General features: G+C 45.5%; 1 protein-coding gene across 2 annotated transcripts in view; it reads left to right on the plus strand.

Annotated features, from left to right (window-relative positions):
• Positions 1-21,202, plus strand: part of greb1l (GREB1 like retinoic acid receptor coactivator) — a 94,292-nt gene that overhangs the window by 12,369 nt on the left and 60,721 nt on the right. Inside the window, exon 1 of one of the 2 annotated variants that reach the window (XM_055883621.1) lies at positions 13,785-14,921. The exons of the other annotated variant lie outside the window; for it this stretch is intronic. The gene's annotated coding sequence lies outside the window, so the exon portion shown is untranslated. Of the gene's footprint in view, positions 1-13,784; positions 14,922-21,202 lie in introns of those variants that run through there. 2 annotated transcript variants of the gene reach the window in all.

Raw genomic sequence — 21,202 nt, forward strand, 5'->3', positions numbered from 1 at the left:
AGACATTACTGTGCAGCCGTCTTCATCGACCTGGCCAAGGCTTTCAACTCTGTCAATCACCATATTCTTATCGGCAGACTCAATAGCCTCGGTTTTTCTAATGACTGCCTTGCCTGGTTCACCAACTACTTTGCAGACAGAGTTCAGTGTGTCAAATCGGAGGGCATGTTGTCCGGTCCTCTGGCAGTCTCTATGGGGGTACCACAGGGTTCAATTCTCGGGCCGACTCTTTTCTCTGTATACATCAATGATGTTGCTCTTGCTGCGGGCGATTCCCTGATCCACCTCTACGCAGACGACACCATTCTGTATACTTCCGGCCCTTCCCTGGACACTGTGCTATCTAACCTCCAAACGAGCTTCAATGCCATACAACACTCCTTCCGTGGCCTCCAACTGCTCTTAAACGCTAGTAAAACCAAATGCATGCTTTTCAACCGTTCGCTGCCTGCACCCGCACGCCCGACTAGCATCACCACCCTGGACGGTTCCGACCTAGAATATGTGGACATCTATAAGTACCTAGGTGTCTGGCTAGACTGCAAACTCTCCTTCCAGACTCATATCAAACATCTCCAATCCAAAATCAAATCTAGAGTCGGCTTTCTATTCCGGAACAAAGCCTCCTTCACTCACGCCGCCAAACTTACCCTAGTAAAACTGACTATCCTACCGATCCTCGACTTCGGCGATGTCATCTACAAAATAGCTTCCAATACTCTACTCAGCAAACTGGATGCAGTTTATCACAGTGCCATCTGTTTTGTTACTAAAGCACCTTATACGACCCACCACTGCGACCTGTATGCCCTAGTCGGCTGGCCCTCGCTACATGCTCGTCGTCAGACCCACTGGCTCCAGGTCATCTACAAGGCTATGCTAGGTAAAGTGCCGCCTTATCTCAGTTCACTGGTCACGATGGCTACACCCACCCGTAGCACGCGCTCCAGCAGGTGTATCTCACTGATCATCCCTAAAGCCAAAACCTCATTTGGACGCCTTTCCTTCCAGTTCTCTGCTGCCTGCGACTGGAACGAATTGCAAAAATCTCTGAAGTTTTTAGCTTTTATCTCCCTCAACAACTTTAAAAATCTGCTATCCGAGCAGCTAACCGATCGCTGCAGCTGTACATAGTCCATCTGTAAACTACCCACCCAATTTACCTACCTCACCCCCATACTGCTTTTATTTATTTACTTTTCTGCTCTTTTGCACACCAGTATCTCTTCTTGCACATGATCATCTGATGATTTATCACTCCAGTGTTAATCTGCTAAATTGTAATTATTCGATTTATTGCCTACCTTAAGCCTTTTGCACACATTGTATATAGATTCTCTTTTTTCTACCATGTTATTGACTTGTTTATTGTTTACTCCATGTGTAACTCTGTGTTGTTGTCTGTTCACACTGCTATGCTTTATCTTGGCCAGGTCGCAGTTGCAAATGAGAACTTGTTCTCAACTAGCCTACCTGGTTAAATAAAGATGAAATAAAAAAATAAAATAAAAAATAGGTTACTATTGTGGATTAACTACAATGTTGTTGATCCATACTCTGTTTTCTCTTATCACAACCTCTGCTTGCCTTGCCTCCCCTTGTGTACTAGTCATTACAACTGGGGTAAACACATAGGCAGTATTGTTCTATAGCCCTGTATTGAATTACATCCATATTGATCACAATACCCCATCCATCATCGTCTGTTATGACAAAACAGTGTGTGATGGGATGGTTCATCTCTGCACTCTGTGTCATAACAGAAGGCCATACATAACAATTGACTACCAAATAACATCAAGAATGCAGACATTTCCGTATCCACTCACTGTTCATATTGGCAGCAGCAGGAACATATCAGTTTGGAAAGGGTGAATTGGAATTAACTCGCAAAGGGAAAGAGAGAGAGAGCAACCATTTGGCTATTAACAATCAGGTTAAGATTAAGGAGAATGTTCCACATGAGCTGCCCATGGAGATTACATATAGAGAAATCTTATTTTTGTATTGTTTTAGGTCCAATTGCAGTGTAGAAATTATGAAGGTTGTAAAAATACCAAGACAAATTGAGGTGGATGTTTTTTTTTTTTTAAAGCCTACAGATTCAATCTTCTTATCCATTGAGATGTACCCGAAGGCCTTAATGGGCTTTACTGGTGCTGAGTACAGATGGTAGTAGAAGAGATAAAACCCTGCTATCTGCCAGGGAGAAATCCTTGCCTTTTTGGAGACTACCTTTTTTCTGAGATCTGTTGACTCGGAAAACAGGTGGTCTCCAAAAGCTGTCATTGATCAAATTTCCAAGACATGACATTTTGTATAAATGTTTGGCAAATGGTGTTGTTTAATTCCACAATGCAGTGGACTTACAAATCAAAAAATAAATAATTCACACCAAATTAGTGAGTGGTTTTAGTATAGATTTTTAGTTTCCACTTAATTTGATCTGTTTCCTTGGGATTCATTAAAACAAGCACTAGGAATCATAGAGGCCACTAGTCATTCTGATAATATTTAGCCTTCAGTCTTCAGGGCCTCAACCAAAAGCCAACAATATTCAATGAAATGTTAAAGTTGAGAGGTCTCAAGTATATTTTGAGTTAATTGCACAGGTCAGTGGACCTGGAGTTAGGTCAGAGACGTGTCCTTAGTTACCAGACCTCAGAGGTATAATCAGCTGTGGAGTTACGATATATTCTTTTCCAGCTGCTGCTCTGCTGGCCCAGCCATCTTCCACATGGGTGCTTGTAAACTTTTAACCTGTCCTTTTTATTGGGGGTCAAGAATGCCAGGAACCCATCTGCATTGTCAACCCTGTGTAAAAAAGAGAGAAAGAAAAACATTGACACTGATTGTCTTTGTAATAGCCAGATGTGCCCCAAGATTAGAATAAGTACATTTGTCTGTTTCTCTGTTTTTTTATGTTGTCATTTAGGAAGTATTTCCTTCATTTGGTTTATTGTTGTAAGTTACAGCTGTAACCTTTATGCTGACAGTTTACCAAGAGGCATGATACATTTATACATCTTTGTATTTTTGTGTTTGGTAATAATTAGGCTAAGAAATAACCTATTGCTCTTTATGGGGTCCTGGAATTGACATATTTCGTAAATCAAACAAATAACCATTGACATAATATAGTATTATTCTGAATTCTTTAGGAATTAAGTAAAATTACATACAGTAAGTACATTTTAGACTTTTGGCCTTGTTAGTGGCCAAGCCCCACCTACAAAATGCAGCATGAAAGCAAAGGGAGATAAGGTAGGGAGAAAGAAAGATAGGGAGTGAAATAAAGATTGGTTGGAGGGGGGAAGTGGCGGTAGAGGGGGGGATGTGAGAGAGGAGAGGAGGCTAAAAAGATGTGGGAGTGAGTGGTAAAGAAACAAGACAGCTGGAACGGTAGGGTAAGATGTTTTCAGAGGGAGGGAGGGAGGGGGCCAAACTGACTGTTTATACTGTATTAGAGAGTATGGCACAGTTGCAAAACTGGATCATTTTAGCCAATCTGACAAAGGCCCTGGCCCCTACCCCCACTGAATGAAGATGTCAAAGGTCGCTGACCTCTTCCATTTCTAGGCATTGATCCCTCTGTTGGAGGTGGGGTTTCTTTCCTCCCTCAAGCAAAGCACTCACAGATCAGCTGTTATACACTGTTTTAGTTTCTTATACCAGAACATTCTTCACAACATGGTATGTTTTTGACAGCATATATTATACAGTATATTTTATATTTTGAGACTGGACAATGGGACTGTGTAATAGACAGCCTCAAAGTGCAAAGACTAACTGTATAGCTTGAAAAATAAGGGGTCAAAGCCTGTTTCTCCTGTTTGAAATTTTCCCAAATCCACTTGTAGTTAATTGTAAGTAGGTATTTATGGATGGCTAACAAATACATTTATTTCCAACTTTGTATTGAACTTGACTCTCGTCTCTCCGTACTAGGACAGAACTCCATCACAATTGAGCATATGGTGTTTCTCACCAAAGACACTGTCAGTCCTGTCTACCGAAAATCCTTGATCGCTTGATGGCTGAAACTATCTTTGTCGTAAAGAGGCTGACCATTCCAGTAATCAATAATGCTATATAATTCATACACTGCAACTGAGGGGTATACGACAAAGCAGGATCAATGAGTTAGCCAGCTAAACTTAGATATGTGTTTTTGGTTGTTGAGTCAATTAGACCATGCCCATATCAAGCTTATCTTTCCAAAAAAATAAGAAGTTATTTCAGAATATTTAGTTAGCTGGCTAACTCGTTGATCTTGCTTTGTAGTATACCCCTTTATTCTTATCAACTCTTCTAAGCAATGAGCCAGGTCACTCCTGCTCCAAATTTCTGTCTGACCATAAAGTTGTTGTGCTGGGTCTGGGTGCGAGCCCACTTCACTCCCTGGTCTTTACGACGGGCCAAACTGTGAAGGGGAAACCTCTATGGACTAGCTGAAACACCTCCCAGCAACAACCCTCCTCCCACTCAGCGCTGAGCTGTTGACAAGGCTTTTGTGATGTATGGGACAGGAGGAACATTAAGTAAGACAGCTAGAACACGCAGTACGTAATACGAACCTGAAGATCCTAGTCTGTTTCTGAGGGAAGTGGAAAAGCAGACTGGGCAAAGACGTCAATTCAACGTTGATTCAATGCAATTTCATTGGAATGACGTGGAAACAACGTTGGTTCAACCAATGTGTGCCCAGTGAGAGTGGAGTCTCTGCACACTTTTAGTTTGCTTTGTCAGAGCATCTGTTTGTGGGGCACCATATTCTCTACAGTGTACAACTATTAGCCAGAACCTCATGCACTATAGGACCAGGCTCAGTTACAGACACCCCTTTGACTGTGTGAGTCTGTGTCCATGGACTGTAGTGATGGACGGCGGTGATGGATGTCACTTCCTGTTGTCCTGCTGGTTATCTCAGGTCCTGACATGGAGGACAGCACCTTATCTCTCATCACTGTAATCCCTGTCCCTCCCCCACAACCCTCCCCGCGTACACCCTCTCACACCCCATTCCTCCCCTCTCATCATCCTCCTCCACAGCAGCTTTTCTGAAGGCTATCCCTTGCATCTTCCCCCTCAACTCCTCCAGGCGTCCACATGCTTCCCAGCCAAAACAGTTTGGTAGAGTTTGTGCATATATTATGACGACATTTTGTGACGTTTTTGTTCGTTTTGGACTGTGGTGATGTTTTTTTTGGCTGTTCGGTTACACAACATTTTGTTTTAGAGAAAAGCCGAAGTTTAGAACCAAAGTTTAATAAAAAGTGTGTTGGTTGTGTAGACAGATTTGAAGGTGTTATGCCAGGTGCAGCGAAATGCTTGTGTTACTAGCTCCAGCAGTGCAGTAGAATGTCTAGTGTTACTAGCTCCAGCAGTGCAGTAGAATGTATTGTGTTACTAGCTCCAGCAGTGCAGTAGAATGTCTTGTCTTACTAGCTTCAACAGGCCAGTAGAATGTATTGTGTTACTAGCTCCAACAGTGCAGTAGAATGTCTTGTGTTACTAGCTTCAACAGGCGACTAGAATGTATTGTGTTACTAGCTCCAACAGTGCAGTAGAATGTCTTGTGTTACTAGCTGCAACAGTATAGTAGAATGTCTTGTGTTACTAGCTCCAGCAGTACAGTAGAATGTCTAGTGTTACTAGCTCCAACAGTGCAATAGAATGTATTGTGTTACTAGCTCCAGCAGTGCAGTAGAATGTCTTGTGTTACTAGCTCCAACAGTGCAGTAGAATGTATTGTGTTACTATCTCCAACAGTGCAGTAGAATGTCTAGTGTTACTAGCTCCAACAGTGCAGTAGAATGTCTTGTGTTACTAGCTCCAACAGTATAGTAGAATGTCTTGTGTTACTAGCTCCAACAGTACAGTAGAATGTCTTGTGGTACTAGCTCCAACAGTACAGTAGAATGTCTTGTGTTACTTGCTCCAACAGTGCAGTAGAATGTCTAGTGTTACTAGCTCCAACAGTGCAGTATAATGTTTTGTGTTACTATCTCCAGCAGTGCAGTAGAATGTCTTGTGTTACGAGCTCCAACAGTGTAGTAGAATGTCTTGTGGTACTAGCTCCAACAGTACAGTAGAATGTCTTGTGTTACGAGCTCCAACAGTGTAGTAGAATGTCTTGTGTTACTAGCTCCAACAGTACAGTAGAATGTCTTGTGGTACTAGCTCCAACAGTACAGTAGAATGTCTTGTGGTACTAGCTCCAACAGTACAGTAGAATGTCTTGTGGTACTAGCTCCAACAGTACAGTAGAATGTCTTGTGGTACTAGCTCCAGCAGTGCAGTAGAATGTCTTGTGTTACTAGCTCCAACAGTACAGTAGAATGTCTTGTGGTACTAGCTCCAACAGTACAGTAGAATGTCTTGTGTTACGAGCTCCAACAGTGTAGTAGAATGTCTTGTGTTACTAGCTCCAACAGTACAGTAGAATGTCTTGTGGTACTAGCTCCAACAGTACAGTAGAATGTCTTGTGTTACTAGCTCCAATAGTGCAGTAGAATGTCTAGTGTTACTAGCTCCAGCAGTGCAGTAGAATGTATTGTGTTACTAGCTCCAGCAGTGCAGTAGAATGTCTTGTGTTACTAGCTCCAGCAGTGTAGTAGAATGTATTGTGTTACTAGCTCCAGCAGTGCAGTAGAATGTCTTGTGTTACTAGCTTCAACAGGCCAGTAGAATGTATTGTGTTACTAGCTCCAGCAGTGCAGTAGACTGTATTGTGTTACTAGCTCCAACAGTGCAGTAGAATGTATTGTGTTACTAGCTCCAGCAGTGCAGTAGAATGTATTGTGTTACTAGCTCCAGTAGTGCAGTAGAATGTGTTGTGTTACTAGCTCCAGCAGTGCAGTAGAATGTGTTGTGTTACTAGCTCCAGCAGTGCAGTAGAATGTATTGTGTTACTAGCTCCAGCAGTGCAGTAGAATGTCTAGTGTTACTAGCTCCAGCAGTGTAGTAGAATGTCTTGTGTTACTAGCTCCAGCAGTGCAGTAGAATGTATTGTGTTACTAGCTCCAGCAGTGCAGTAGAATGTCTTGTGTTACTAGCTCCAGCAGTGCAGTAGAATGTCTAGTGTTACTAGCTCCAGCAGTGTAGTAGAATGTCTTGTGTTACTAGCTCCAGCAGTGCAGTAGAATGCATTGTGTTACTAGCTCCAGCAGTGCAGTAGAATGTCTTGTGTTACTAGCTCCAGCAGTGCAATAGAATGTATTGTGTTACTAGCTCCAGCAGTGCAGTAGAATGTCTTGTGTTACTAGCTCCAGCAGTGTAGTAGAATGTCTTGTGTTACTAGCTCCAGCAGTGCAGTAGAATGTATTGTGTTACTAGCTCCAGCAGTGTAGTAGAATGTCTTGTTGTCACGCCCTGGCCTTAGTATTCTTTGTTTTCTTTATTATTTTAGTTAGGTCAGGGTGTGACATGGGGAATGTTTGTGTTTTGTTGGTTTTGGGTGTTTTTATGGTAAAGGGGTTGTTGGGTATAGTAAATGGGTTTGTGTGGAGTACATGTGTCTAGTGTTGTCTATGTATGTTTAGTTATCAAGGAGAGTCTATGGTTACCTGAATGAGTTCCCAATTAGAGACAGCTGATTTCGGTTGTCTCTGATTGGGAGCCTTATTTAGGGTAGCCATAGGCTCTCATTGGTTGTGAGTAATTGTCTATGTCAGAACGTTTGTAGCCTGTTGTATGTGCACGACGTTTATTAGCTTCACGATCGTTTGTTGTTTAGTTAGTTTGTATTAAGTGTTTCGTGTTTATTTTTCGTCATCTTTAAAATAAAAGAAGATGGCTTATTTTCCTAAAGCTGCGTTTTGGTCCGTCAATCCACCACACGATCGTGACAGAATTACTCACCATTATAGGACCAAGCGGCATGGAAAGCGGCAGCAGGATCTACCTACACAGGATTCATGGACATGGGAGGAGATACTGGATGGTAAGGGGCCGTGGGCTCAACCGGGAGAATATCGCCTTCCTCGTGAAGAGCTGGAGGCAGCTAAAGCCGAGAGGAGGCGATATGAGGAGGCAGCACGGAGACAAGGCTGGAAACCCGTGAGTACAACCCAAAAATTTCTTGGGGGGGGCCTTAAAGGGAGTGTGGCGAAGTCAGGTAGGAAACCTGCGCCTACTCCCTGTACTTACCGTGGAGAGCGAGAGTACGGGCAGACACCGTGTTACGCAGTAGAGCGCACGATGTCTCCTGTACGCGTGCATAGCCCAATTCGGTACATTTCAGCTCCACGTATCGGCCGGGCTAGACTGAGCGTTGAGCCGTATGTCATGAAGCCGGCCCAACGCATCTGGTCACCAGTGCGTCTCCTCGGGCCGGCGTACATGGCACCAGCCTTACGCATGGTGTCCCCGGTTCGCCTACATAGGCCGGTGCGGGTTATTCCACCTCCCCGCACTGGTCAGGCGACGGGGAGCATACAATCAGGTAAGGTTGGGCAGGCTCGGCGTTCAAGGGAGCCAGTACGCCTGCACGGTCCGGTATTTCCGGCGCCACCTCCCCGCCCCAACCCAGTACCACCAGTGCCTCCTCCACGCACTAGCTATATGGTGCGTGTCTCCAGCCCTTTACCACCAGTGTCTAAACCACGCACCAAGCCTCCTGTGTGTCCCCAGAGTCCTGTGCGTCCTGTTGCTGCTCCCCGCACTAGCCCTGAGATGCGTGTCCCCAGCCCGGTGCCACCAGTCCCGGCACCACGCACCAGGCCTACAGTGCGCCTCAGCCGGCAGGAGTCTGCCGTCTGCACAGCGATGACTGAACTGCTCGTCTTCCAAGCGCCATCTGAGCCATCCGTCTCCCCAGCGCCATCTGAGCCATCCGTCTCCCCAGCGCCATCTGAGCCATCCGTCTTCCCAGCGCCATCTGAGCCATCCGTCTGCCATGAGCCTGCAAAGCCGCCCGTCTGCCATGAGCCTGCAAAGCCGCCCGTCTGCCATGAGCCTACTGAGCCGTCCGCCAGACAGGAGCCGCTAGAGCCGCCAGCCAGACAGGAGCCGCTAGAGCCATCCGTCAGACAGGATCTGCCAGAGCCGCCAACCAGACAGGATCTGCCAGAGCCGCCAACCAGACAGGATCTGCCAGAGCCGCCAACCAGACAGGATCTGCCAGAGCCGCCAACCAGACAGGATCTGCCAGAGCCGCCAACCAGACAGGATCTGCCAGAGCCGCCAACCAGACAGGATCTGCCAGAGCCGCCAACCAGACAGGATCTGCCAGAGCCGCCAACCAGACAGGATCTGCCAGAGCCGCCAACCAGACAGGAGCAGCCAGATCAGTCAGCCAGCCATGAGCAGCCAGATCAGTCAGCCAGCCATGAGCAGCCAGATCAGTCAGCCAGCCATGAGCAGCCAGATCAGTCAGCCAGCCATGAGCAGCCAGATCAGTCAGCCAGCCATGAGCAGCCAGATCCGTCAGCCAGCCATGAGCAGCCAGATCCGTCAGCCAGCCATGAGCAGCCAGATCCGTCAGCCAGCCATGAGCAGCCAGATCCGTCAGCCAGCCATGAGCAGCCAGATCCGTCAGCCAGCCATGAGCAGCCAGATCCGTCAGCTAGCCATGAGCAGCCAGATCCGTCAGCTAGCCATGAGCAGCCAGATCCGTCAGCCAGCCATGAGCAGCCAGATCCGTCAGCCAGCCATGAGCAGCCAGATCCGTTAGCCAGCCATGAGCAGCCAGATCCGTTAGCCAGCCATGAGCAGCCAGATCTGTCAGTCAGCCATGGGCCGTCCCTCAGTCCGGAGCTGCAGTCCCTCAGTCCGGAGCTGCCATTCCTCAGTCCGGAGCTGCCATTCCTCAGTCCGGAGCTGCCCCTTATCCTGGTGCTGCCCCTTATCCTGGTGCTGCCCCTTCCCCTGGTGCTGCCCCTTACCCTGGTGCTGCCCCTTACCCTGGTACTGCCCCTTAGTCCGGAGCTGCCCTTTAGTCCGGAACTGCCCCTTAATGCAATGGGGTTAATGTGGAGGGGGGTCATTTGGAGGAAGCCCAGGAGGTGGTTAGGGACTGTGGGGACCACAACCAGAGCCTGAGCCGCCACCGTGGATGGAAGCCCACCCAGACCCTCCCCTAGACTGTGTAATGGTGCGCCCGGAGTTCGCACCTTAAGGGGGGGGTTATGTCACGCCCTGGCCTTAGTATTCTTTGTTTTCTTTATTATTTTAGTTAGGTCAGGGTGTGACATGGGGAATGTTTGTGTTTTGTTGGTTTTGGGTGTTTTTATGGTAAAGGGGTTGTTGGGTATAGTAAATGGGTTTGTGTGGAGTACATGTGTCTAGTGTTGTCTATGTATGTTTAGTTATCTAGGAGAGTCTATGGTTACCTGAATGAGTTCCCAATTAGAGACAGCTGATTTCGGTTGTCTCTGATTGGGAGCCTTATTTAGGGTAGCCATAGGCTCTCATTGGTTGTGAGTAATTGTCTATGTCAGAACGTTTGTAGCCTGTTGTATGTGCACGACGTTTATTAGCTTCACGATCGTTTGTTGTTTAGTTAGTTTGTATTAAGTGTTTCGTGTTTATTTTTCGTCATCTTTAAAATAAAAGAAGATGGCTTATTTTCCTAAAGCTGCGTTTTGGTCCGTCAATCCACCACACGATCGTGACACTTGTGTTACTAGCTCCAGCAGTGTAGTAGAATGTCTTGTGTTACTAGCTCCAACAGTGCAGTATAATGTTTTGTGTTACTAGCTCCAACAGTGCAGTATAATGTTTTGTGTTACTATCTTCAGCAGTGCAGTAGAATGTATTGTGTTACGAGCTCCAACAGTGTAGTAGAATGTCTAGTGTTACTATCTCCAACAGTGCAGTAGAATGTCTTGTGTTACTAGCTCCAGCAGTGCAGTAGAATGTCTAGTGTTACTAGCTCCAGCAGTGTAGTATAATGTATTGTGTTACTAGCTCCAGCAGTGCAGTAGAATGTCTTGTGTTACTAGCTCCAGCCGTGTAGTAGAATGTATTGTGTTACAAGCTCCAGCAGTGCAGTAGAATGTCTTGTGTTACTAGCTTCAACAGGCCAGTAGAATGTATTGTGTTACTAGCTCCAACAGTGCAATAGACTGTATTGTGTTACTAGCTCCAGTGCAGTAGACTGTATTGTGTTACTAGCTCCAGCAGTGCAGTAGAATGTATTGTGTTACTAGCTCCAGCAGTGCAGTAGAATGTCTTGTGTTACTAGCTCCAACAGTGTAGTAGAATGTCTAGTGTTACTAGTTCCAACAGTGTAGTAGAATGTCTTGTGTTACTAGCTCCAACAGTGCAGTATAATGTTTTGTGTTACTATATCCAACAGTGCAGTAGAATGTCTTGTGTTACTAGCTCCAACAGTGCAGTAGAATGTCTTGTGTTACTAGCTCCAACAGTGCAGTAGAATGTTTTGTGTTACTATCTTCAGCAGTGCAATAGAATGTATTGTGTTACGAGCTCCAACAATGTAGTAGAATGTCTAGTGTTACTAGTTCCAACAGTGCAGTAGAATGTCTAGTGTTACTATCTCCAATAGTGCAGTAGAATGTCTAGTGTTACTAGCTCCAGCAGTGCAGTAGAATGTATTGTCTTTCTAGCTCCAGCAGTGTAGTAGAATGTATTGTGTTACTAGCTCCAGCAGTGCAGTAGAATGTCTTGTGTTACTAGCTCCAGCCGTGTAGTAGAATGTATTGTGTTACTAGCTCCAGCCGTGCAGTAGAATGTATTGTGTTACAAGCTCCAGCAGTGCAGTAGAATGTCTTGTGTTACTAGCTTCAACAGGCCAGTAGAATGTATTGTGTTACTAGCTCCAACAGTGCAATAGACTGTATTGTGTTACTAGCTCCAACAGTGCAGTAGACTGTATTGTGTTACTAGCTCCAGCAGTTCAGTAGAATGTATTGTGTTACTAGCTCCAGCAGTGCAGTAGAATGTCTTGTGTTACTATCTCCAACAGTGCAGTAGAATGTCTTGTGTTATTAGCTCCAACAGTGCAGTAGACTGTATTGTGTTACTAGCTCCAGCAGGGCAGTAGAATGTCTTGTGTTACTTGCTCCAACAGTGCAGTAGAATGTCTTGTGTTACTAGCTCCAACAGTGCAGTAGAATGTCTTGTGTTATTAGCTCCAACAGTGCAGTAGACTGTATTGTGTTACTAGCTCCAGCAGGGCAGTAGAATGTCTTGTTTTACTATCTCCAACAGTGCAGTAGAATGTATTGTGTTATTAGCTCCAACAGTGCAGTAAAATGTCTCGCAAATACAATACAAAAATGAATAATAATAAAATAAATCCTAACAATAAATTAAGAGATAACAATCCAAGAAGAAAATGACATGTTAGAATGAGCTACAGTGCATTCGGAAAGTATTCAGAACCCTTGTCTTCTCATACATTTTGTTACGTTACAGCCCTATTCCAAAATGTATTCAATAAAACTAAAAACTACAACAACAAAAAAATATCTATCTACACACAATACCACATAATGACAAAGCAAAAACAAGTTGTTTCTGTGTTGAGGCACAGATCTGGGGAAGGGTGTCACCACATTTCTGCAGCATTGAAGGTTCCCAGAACACAGTGGCCTCCATCATTCTTAAATGGAAGAAGTTTGGAACCACCAAGACTCTTCCTAGAGCTGGCCGCCTGGCCAAACTGAGCAATCGGGAGGGAAGGGCCTTGGTCAGGGAGGTGACCAAGAATCCAATGGTCACTCTGCTAGAGCTTCAGAGTTCCTCTGTGGAGATGGGAGAACCTTCCAGAAGGACAACCATCTCTGCAGCACTCTACCGATCAGGCCTTTATGGTTGAATTGTCAGACGGAAGCCACTCCTCCGTAAAAGGCACACGACAGCCCGCTTGGAGTTTGCCAAAAGACACCTAAAGACTCTCAGACCATGAGAAACAAGATTCTCTGATCTGATGAAACAAAGATTTTATTATTTGGCCTGAATGCCAAGCATCATGTCTGGAGGAAACCTGGCACCATCCCTACGGTGAAGCATATTGGTGGCAGGATCATGCTGTGGGGATGTTTTTCAGCAGCAGGGACTGTGATACTAGTCAGGATCGATGGAAAGATGAACTGAGAAAAGTACAGAGAGATCCTTGATGAAAACCTGCTCCATAGCGCTTAGGACCTCAGACTGGGCCGAAGGTTCACCTTCCAACAGAACAACGACCCTAATCACACAGCCAAGTCTCTGAATGTTGAATGGGAGAATGGGAGAAACTCCCCAAATACAGGTGTGCCAAGCTTGTAGCGTCATACCCAAGAAGACTTGAGGATGAAATCATTGCCAAAGGTACTTCAACAAAGTACTGAGTAAAGCGTCTGAATATTTATGTAAAAGTGATTTTCAGTTTTGTTTTTTTATACATTTGCAAAAATGTCAAAAAATAGTTTTTGCTTTGTCATTATGGGGTATTGTGTGTTGCTTGATGAGGGGGAAAAGCTGTAACGTAACAAAATGTGGAAAAAGTGAAGGGGTCTGAATACTTTCCGAATGCACTGTATGTCGAGAATACAGTCTATGCACACACAGCGAGTAAACAACAGTATGTAAACATACTATGAGGTGACCAGCATTCAATGTAGCCAGATAGTGATGGCTATTCAACAGTCTGATGGCCTGGGACTAGTATTTCAAAAGTTATCTAACGGGATTCTGTCTAACAGATAGGATTAAATGCATGAAAATAGAATGAATACAATGGACAAATAATTGACTTGAATGGGGACACCCATTCTATTCATATAATTTCTATGCATTTAATCCTATCTGACAGGTGAAATCCAGATAAATTACTTCAGAAAAACTGGGCCACGGAGATAGAAGCTGTTTCACTGTCTCTCAGCCCTGGCTCTGATGCACCTATCCTGTCTCTGTCTACTAGATGGTAGCAGAGTGAACAGACCATGGCTCGGGTGGCTGAGGTCCTTAATGGTCTTCTTGGCCTTCCTTTGACACCAAGTGCTGTTAATGTCCTGGAGGGCAGGCAGCATACACCCGGTGATGTATTGGGCTGACTGCACCACTATCTGGAGAGCGATTCGGTTGAGGTGCAGTTGCCGTGCAGACGGGGATGTTCTCAATAGTGCGTCTGTGGAAGTTCACTGTTGTGTCTTCATCACCACGGTGTCGGTGTGGTGGGACCATTTCAGGTCCTCAGTGATGTGCAGGCCAAGAAACTTGAAGCTTTTGACCCTCTCCACTGCAGCCATGTCAATGTGGATGGGGGCGTGCTCCCTCTACTGTCTCCTGAAGTTAACTTATTCTCTACAGGAGACAGTCCTCTCCTCTCCATTCCTGAAGTCAATTCTCTTGCAGAGCACAGTTTGTGTACTAGATATTGACAATACGAGGGTTCAGCTGAGGTCATGGCATTGTCGTTTTTTATTGGCTTAGGGACAAAAACTGTTCTGTGCTTTAAGCGTTTCACCAACTTTTTTAGCAACATTGCAGCTGCGTTATCAGGCCTGGCTCCTGCCCCCATGCTCAGGCACACACACACACACACACACAAACACTTGTACTTAAGCCCAAGGTCATGACAGTGTCAGACCTACCAAGGCAAGGCAGTGTGACTGTGGGAGAGGAGAGGAGAGGAGGGGAGAGAGGTTCTCTGGCAGAAGGCTGAGCCTGCTGTGGGCTGTCACAGATTGTCCAAGGCCACGGTGACCAGAACCCAGCCAGTCAGCTCTCTCTCTCTCTCTTTCTCTCTCTCTCTCTCTCTCTCTCTCTCTCTCTGGCCACCAAAATGAGTCTATAGATAAACCCATCCAATTGGGAGTTTGACTTTGTCCTTGGATTATAGATGGGTTAACTGACAACGTCACGAAAATGTTGTGCGCACTTCAATGGGGCTGAAGCCTGTGTGTTATTATGATTCTGGATGGCCAGATAACTAGCAACAATGACAAGAAGCTGCCATGCGGGGAATCGTAAGTGACTCATTTCAGCTAGTTTTATCTTGATCTTGTAACCATGTCTTGTTTTGAGGTGTTTTGACTGTTTTGTCTAAAGCTTTCATGGTTGCAGAGGACATCCAGACACTCAGCTCCCTGCTTTGATAAGGTGACCAAATATTTACCTGGGAAGAACAGGGACACAGAATGATTTTCTCTCTCTCTCTCTCTCTCTCTCTCTCTCTCTCTCTCTCTCTCTCTCTCTCTCTCTCTCTCTCTCTCTCTCTCTCTCTCTCTCTCTCTCTCTCTCTCTCTCTCTCTCTCTCTCTCTCTCTCTCTCTCTCTCTCTCTCTCTCTCTCTCTCTCTCTCTCTCTCTCTCTCTCTCTCTCTCTCTCTCTCTGTCTCTCTCTCTCTCTCTCTCTCTCTCTCTCTGTCTCCTCTCGTCTCTCTCTCTCTCTCTCTCTCTCTCTCTCTCTCTCTCGTCTCTCTCTCTCTCTCTCTCTCTCTCTCTCTCTCTCTCTCTCTCTCTCTCTCTCTCTCTCTCTCTCTCTCTCCTCTCTCTTCCTCTCTCCTCTCTCTCTCTCTCTCTCTCTCTCTCAAAATTCTATTTAATTTTCTTTATTGGCTTGACGTAACAATGTACAAATTGCCAAAGCGTACTTTGGAGATTAAGTGATTTGTTTACAATATTAACATAATTAAAACAATTATAATCAAGATTGTCAACGGGACAATCAGTAACAACAATAATCAAGTGGAAGAGAACCATATAATGGGCAATAATAATAACAATGGCATAGAGCAGTGGTTCCAAAACTTTCTGTAGTCCTGTACCCCTTCAAACATTCAACCTTCAGCTTGCATACCCCCTCTAGCACCAGTTTCAGCGTGCTCTCAAATGTTGTTTTTTGCCATCATTGTAAGCCTACCACACACACACTATACGATACATTTATTAAACATAATAATAAGTGTGAGTCTGTGCCTGTATTTAGTTTTCATTCTAGTGAGGGCCGAGAATCCACTCTCACATATGTATGTGGTTGCAAAGGGTATCAGTGTCTTAACAGGGCGATTTGCCAAGGGAGGATACTCTGAGCGCAGCCCAATTTTGAAATCTGGCAGTGGCTTCTGATTAAATTACATTTTCATGGAACCACTTGTTGCAATTTTGATGAGGCTCTCTTGTTCAGATATCGGTCAGTGGACTGAAGCAGGGCATGAAAGGGATAACGAATCCAGTTGTTTGTGTCATCCGTTTCGGGAAAGTACCTGCGTAATTGCGCACCCAATTCACTCAGGTGCTTCGCTATATAACATTTGACATTGTCCGTAAGCTTGAGCTCATTTGCACACCAAAAATCATACAATGATGGAACAACCTGTGTGTTGTCCTTGTTAGTGCAGACAGAAAAGAGCTCCAACATAGCCTCAATTTTGTCCCGCACATTGAATATAGTTGTGGTCTGTTTTTACCAGAGCTTACAAGGTAAAAATCTGTTGTTCTGCCCCTGAACAAGGCAGTTAAACCCACTGTTCCCTGGTAAGCCATCATTGTAAATAAGAATTTGTTCTTAACTGACTTGCCTAGTTAAATAAAAAAAAAAATCATTACAAAGCCCTGAAATGCCAAGAGCTGAGCAAAGAAAAGTCCTCTCATCCAGGTGGTCCTGGGGCTGAGTTCACAAACTTGTTTTACTAACACACTGAAGCCTCAGGACCAGAATGTCCAATCAATCAGAATAAACCAAATTACAACAGTCAAAACAAAATTACCTATAGGGAAACAAGCACAAAGCAAAATGCAGTGCTATCTAAATCGACAGTACACCATGGCAAACTATTTGACCATGGTTACTGATAAAAACCTTGACAAAGTACAGGCTTGGTGAGCACAACCTTGCCATTGAGAAGGGTAGACACGGGAAAACCTGCGACCCTGTAGGAAAGGCTGTACAACCACAGCAGAACCTGAGACAGAGCTGCATTTCCTGACAAAATGTTAAAAATATAAAACAATTTCAAATTGAAATTTCCCCCAATTTGAAACTCTTATTCGAGGTTTCAAAGACCTCTCTGGTGAGAATAGGTTACCAGTCCTGTTAGGGGAAGACGCTGTGGGTTGCCAGCGCTCTATATTTCTGCCTGACAATGTTCGCCAAGTAAAAATGTGATTCCCATTAAAAAAATACAAAAATATGTGTACTGTATACAGTTGAAGTCAGAAGTTTACATACACCTTACCAAATACATCCACAATTCCTGACATTTAATCCTAGTAAAAATTCCCATTTCTTAGGTCAGTTAGGATCACCACTTCATTTTAAGAATGTGAAATGTCAGAATAATAGTAGAGAGAAGGATTTATTTCAGCTTTTATTTCTTTCATCACATTCCCAGTGGGTCAGAAGTTTATATACACTCAATTAGTATTTGGTAACATTGCCTTTAAATTGTTTAACTTGGGTCAAACATTTTGGGTAGCCTTCCACAAGCTTCCCACAATAAGTTGGGTGAATTTTGGCCCATTCCTCCTGACAGAGCTGGTGTAACTGAGTCAGGGTTGTAGGCCTCCTTGCTCGCACACACTTTTTCAGTTCTGCCCACAAATTTTCGATAGGATTGAGGTCAGGGCTTTGTGATGGCCACTCCAATACCTTGACTTTGTTGTCCTTAAGCCATTTTGCCACATCTTTGGAAGTATGCTTGGGGTCATTGTCCATTTGGAAGACCCATTTGCAACCAAGCTTTAATTTCCTGAGATGTTGCTTCAATATATCCACATAATTGTCCTTCCTCATGACGCCATCTATTTTGTTTAGTTCACCAGTCCCTCCTGCAGCAAAGCACCCCCACACCATGATGCTGCCACCCCCGTGCTTCATGGTTGGGATGGTGTTCTTCGACTTGCAAGCGTCCCCATTTTGTCTCCAAACATAATTATGGTCATTTCTCCAAAAAGTATGATCTTTGTCCCCATGTGCAGTTGCAAACCGTAGTCTGGTCAGTGGCTTCTTCCTTGCTGAGCGGCCTTTCAGGTTATGTCGATATGGGACTCGTTTTACTGTGGATATAGATACTTTTGTACCTGTTTCCTCCAGCATCTTCACAAGGTCCTTTGCTGTTGTTCTGGGATTGATTTGCACTTTTCGCACCAAAGTACGCTTATCTCTAGGAGACAGAACGCGTCTCCTTCCTGAGTGGTATGACTGCTGCGTGGTCCCATGGTGTTTATACTTGCGTACTGTTGTTTGTACAGATGAATGTGGTACCTTCAGGCGTTTGGAAATTTCTCCCAAGCATGAACTAGACTTGTGGAGGTCTTTCTTCTGAGGTCTTGGCTGATTTTGTCATGTTTTGTCTTTGATCTTCTTGTCTTGTCCCTGTGCTTCCCTCTGCTGGTCTTATTAGGTTCTTTCCCTCTTTCTATCCCTCTCTCTCCTCCTCCCTCTCTCCCTCTCCCGCTCTCTCTCTCTATCGTTCCGTTCCTGCTCCCAGCTGTTTCTCATTCTCCTAACGACCTCATTTACTCTTTCACACCTGTCCCCTATTTTGCCCTCTGATTAGAGTCCCTATTTCTCCCTCTGTTTTCCGCTTCTGTCTTTGTCGGATTCTTGTTTGAGGTTTGCTGCTCTGTGTCCTTGTTCCGCCCTGTCGTGTTTTTGCTTTTGTCAGATGCTGCGTGTGAGCAGGTGTCTATGTCAGCTACGGTCTGTGCCTTCCTGAAGCGACCTGCAGTCTGTGGTCGCGTCTCCAGTCGTTCCTCTCTACTGACGAGAGGTTTTCAGTTTCCTGTTTTGGATTTACCTTTGATAATATCCAGGAGATTCATTGTTTGTTTAAAACTGGAATAAAGACTCTGTTTCTATTACGTCGCTTTTGGGTCCTCCTTCATCAGCATAACAGAAGAATCCGACCAAGAATGGACCCAGCGACTACGGATTCTCGCAAGACTGCCATCGAGATCCAGGGAGCAATGCTCGGCAGACACGAGCAGGAATTGTCTGCTGCTCGTCATGCCGTTGAGACCCTGGCCGCTCATGTCTCCGATCTCTCAGGACAGTTTCAGAGTCTTCGTCTCGTGCCACCAGCTACTTCCTGGTCTTCCAAGTCTCCGGAACCTAGGGTTAATAACCCACCTTGTTACTCTGGGCAGCCCACTGAGTGTCGCTCCTTTCTCACCCAGTGTGAGATTGTGTTCTCTCTCCAGCCCAACACATACTCTGGAGAGAGAGCTCGGATCGCTTACGTCATATCGCTCCTTACTGGTCGGGCTCGGGAGTGGGGCACAGCTATCTGGGAGGCAAGGGCTGAGTGTTCTAACGTTTATCAGAACTTTAAGGAGGAGATGATACGCGTTTTTGATCGTTCTGTTTTTGGGAAGGAGGCTTCAAGGGTCCTGGCTTCGCTATGTCAAGGTGATCGATCCATAACGGATTACTCTATAGAGTTTCGCACTCTTGCTGCATCCAGTGACTGGAAAGAGCCGGCGTTGCTCGCTCGTTTTCTGGAGGGACTTCACGCTGAGGTTAAGGATGAGATTCTCTCCCGGGAGGTTCCTTCCAGCGTGGACTCTTTGATTGCACTCGCCATCCGCATTGAACGACGGGTAGATCTTCGTCACCGAGCTCGTGGAAGAGAGCTCGCGTTAACGGTGTTTCCCCTCTCCGCATCTCTACCATCTTCCCCCATCAGCTCAGAGACTGAGCCCATGCAGCTGGGAGGTATTCGCATCTCGACTAAGGAGAGGGAACGGAGAATCACCAACCGCCTTTGTCTCTATTGCGGTTCTGCTGGACATTTTGTCATGTCATGTCCAGTAAAAGCCAGAGCTCATCAGTAAGCGGAGGGCTACTGGTGAGCGCTACTACTCAGGTCTCTCCATCAAGATCCTGTACTACCTTGTCGGTCCATCTACGCTGGACCGGTTCGGCTGCTTCCTGCAGTGCCTTGATAGACTCTGGGGCTGAGGGTTGTTTTATGGACGAAGCATGGGCTCGGAAACATGACATTCCTCTCAGACAGTTAGGGAGGCCCACGCCCATGTTCGCCTTAGATGGTAGTTCTCTCCCCAGTATCAGATGTGAGACACTACCTTTAACCCTCACAGTCTCTGGTAACCACAGTGAGACCATTTCCTTTTTGATTTTTCGTTCACCTTTTACACCTGTTGTTTTGGGTCATCCCTGGCTAGTATGTCATAATCCTTCTATTAATTGGTCTAGTAATTCTATCCTATCCTGGAACGTTTCTTGTCATGTGAAGTGTTTAATGTCTGCTATCCCTCCTGTTTCTTGTGTCCCCTCTACTCAGGAGGAACCTGGTGATTTGACAGGAGTGCCGGAGGAATATCATGATCTACGCACGGTCTTCAGTCGGTCCAGAGCCAACTCTCTTCCTCCTCACCGGTCGTATGATTGTTGTATTGATCTCCTTCCGGGGACCACTCCCCCTCGGGGTAGACTATACTCTCTGTCGGCTCCCGAACGTAAGGCTCTCGAGGATTATCTGTCTGTTTCTCTCGACGCCGGTACCGTGGTGCCTTCTTCCTCTCCCGCCGGAGCGGGGTTTTTCTTTGTTAAGAAGAAGGACGGTACTCTGCGCCCCTGCGTGGATTATCGAGGGCTGAATGACATAACGGTTAAGAATCGTTATCCGCTTCCCCTTATGTCGTCAGCCTTCGAGATGCTGCAGGGAGCCAGGTTTTTTACTAAGTTGGACCTTCGTAACGCTTACCATCTCGTACGCATCAGAGAGGGGGACGAGTGGAAAACGGCGTTTAACACTCCGTTAGGGCATTTTGAATACCGGGTTCTGCCGTTCGGTCTCTCTAATGCTCCAGCTGTCTTTCAGGCATTAGTTAATGATGTACTGAGAGACATGCTGAACATCTTTGTTTTTGTTTACCTTGACGATATCCTGATTTTTTCACCGTCACTCGAGATTCATGTTCAGCACGTTCGACGTGTACTCCAGCGCCTTTTAGAGAATTGTCTCTACGTGAAGGCTGAGAAGTGCGCCTTTCATGTCTCCTCTGTCACTTTTCTCGGTTCTGTTATTTCCGCTGAAGGCATTCAGATGGATCCCGCTAAGGTCCAGGCTGTCAGCGATTGGCCCGTTCCTAAGTCACGTGTCGAGTTGCAGCGCTTTCTCGGTTTCGCTAATTTCTATCGGCGTTTCATTCGTAATTTCGGTCAAGTGGCTGCCCCTCTCACAGCTCTGACTTCTGTCAAGACTTGCTTTAAGTGGTCCGGTTCCGCCCAGGGAGCTTTTGATCTCCTCAAGAAGCGTTTTACATCCGCCCCTATCCTTGTTA

Source organism: Salvelinus fontinalis, chromosome 26 (genome assembly GCF_029448725.1).
Source record: "Salvelinus fontinalis isolate EN_2023a chromosome 26, ASM2944872v1, whole genome shotgun sequence".
Taxonomy (NCBI): Eukaryota; Metazoa; Chordata; class Actinopteri; order Salmoniformes; family Salmonidae; genus Salvelinus; species Salvelinus fontinalis.